General features: G+C 41.7%; 1 non-coding gene across 1 annotated transcript; it reads right to left on the bottom strand.

Annotated features, from left to right (window-relative positions):
* Nucleotides 1–219: 219 nt before the first annotated feature.
* LOC131183673 (U6 spliceosomal RNA) lies at nt 220–322 on the bottom strand. Its single transcript, XR_009151712.1, has one exon. It is a non-coding gene; the product is annotated as a U6 spliceosomal RNA (small nuclear RNA).
* Between the last annotated feature and the right edge of the window lie 1,826 nt (nt 323–2,148).

Here is a 2,148-nt window from a genome sequence, read left to right on the forward strand (position 1 = left end):
ATTCCAAATAATTCAAATGTGTTGGTTCTATCACTTCAGTTCAAAAAAGGTTTTTAACACCTGTAAATAGTGCTCACCACTGTAAAAGAAGTAAGAAAAGTATTTAAAATCCCTTGTAGTGTATTTAATGGGTTATCAGTAGACGGAGTTGGTAATTCATTAGATATACTACGGGATCATGTTATGCCTTACAGAGTGGTAGGGTGTGACATGCTTTAGAAAAATTTAGACCATTTCTCGATTTGTGCATGTCATCCTTGCGCAGGCACCATGCTAATCTTCTCTGTATCGTTCCAATTTTATCGGATGTCCCCGAAAGGTCCCTTAGGCAAATCCCACATCGACAAAGCACGGAGATGGTCTTGGGTTCAAAAAGTAATGATATATAAAATGGGGGAACTAATCACTTGAGGCGCCTTTTGGTGGAATGGCCTGGAGAGTTGGAAGAACTCCAGGGTTAAACGTGCTCGCTTGAGAGAAATCCTAGGATGGGTGACCTCCTGGGAAGTTCTCCATTCCACCTATGGGACAAAACCGTGAGGCTTATGGCCAAAGCGGACAATTCCTCTAGTGGTTGGTTCCCGATCGTTACAATTGGTATCAGAGCTGCTCGCGTGTCCTCTTGAGCGATGGTGGGGCAAACCTCAGCGAGGACGCTGAGTCCCGAAAGGGGGGGAGAAAGGTCCCTTAGGCAAATCCCACATCGGCAAAGCATGGAGATGGTCTTGGGTTCAAAAAGTAATGATATATAAAATGGGGGAACTAATCACTAGAGGCGCCATTTGGTGGAATGGCCTGGAGAGTTGGAAGAACTCCAGGGTTAAACTTGCTCGCTTGAGAGAAATCCTAGGATGGGTGACCTCCTGGGAAGTTCTCCATTCCACCTATGGGACAAAACCGTGAGGCTAATGGCCAAAGCAGACAATTCCTCTATTGGTTGGTTCCCGATCGTTACAACCTTGGTTCCTTAGCCTGTATAACTGCTCCATTATTGTCACAGTGTAGTGGAACTGCTGACTCAATGGAAGGAACTACTGTAAGTTCTGTCACGAACTTCTTTATCCAAACAGCTTCCTTTGCAGCATCTGATGCAGCAATATACTCAGCCTTTGTAGTGGAATCTGCAGTCGTGCTCTGTTTGGAACTCTTCCAACTGACTGCACCTCCATTACAAATGAACACATATCCAGAGGTAGACTTTCTATCATTGATATCTGATTGGAAATCAGAATCAATATAACCATCCAATTGTAAGTCTCCACCTCCATAAATCAAGAATAAATCCTTAGTTCTTCTCAAGTACTTAAGAATATTCTTGACAGCTATCTAGTGTTCCAAACCTGGATTGGATTGATACCTACTAGTCAAACTAACAGCATATGTGATACCCAGCCTAGTACACAACATTGCATACATTAAACTTCCAATAGCCGAAGCATATGGAATCCTGGCCATCTTATCTCTTTCTTCAGGTGTCTTTGGAGACATCTCTTTAGAAAGGTGGATACCATGTCTCACTGGTAACAATCCTCTCTTAGAATCAAGCATGTTAAGCCTCTTTAACACCTTTTCCAAGTATAGACTTCGGGATAAACCAATTATTCTTTTCGCTCTATCTCTATAGATGTGAATTTCAAGAATATAGGTTGCCTCCCCTAAGTCTTTCATGGAGAATGTATTTGACAACCATACCTTTATAGTCGTCAACATACCTGTGTCATTACCCATCAACAGTATGTCATCCACATATAAGACAAGGAAAGTGATAGCACTGTCACTAACCTTCTTATATACACATGGCTCATCCTCATTTTCGATAAAACCAAAGGATTTAATGGCTTCATCAAAACGGATGTTCCAACTCCTTGAAGCTTGTTTCAACCCATAAATGGATCACTTTAGCTTGCATACCTTGGAACCATCTTGGGATTCAAATCCCCTAGGTTGTTCCATGAAAATGTTTTCTTCAATGTATCCATTGAGAAAAGCTGTTTTGACATCCATCTGCCAAATCTCATAATCATAGTATGCAGCTATTGCTAATAAAATCCTAATTGATTTAAGCATGGCAACAAAGCAGAAAGTCTCCTCATAGTCGATTCCTTGCCTTTGGCGAAACCCTTTCGCTACTAGCCTTGCCTTATAGGT

This window comes from Hevea brasiliensis, chromosome 9, assembly GCF_030052815.1.
Source record: "Hevea brasiliensis isolate MT/VB/25A 57/8 chromosome 9, ASM3005281v1, whole genome shotgun sequence".
Lineage (NCBI taxonomy): Eukaryota > Viridiplantae > Streptophyta > Magnoliopsida > Malpighiales > Euphorbiaceae > Hevea > Hevea brasiliensis.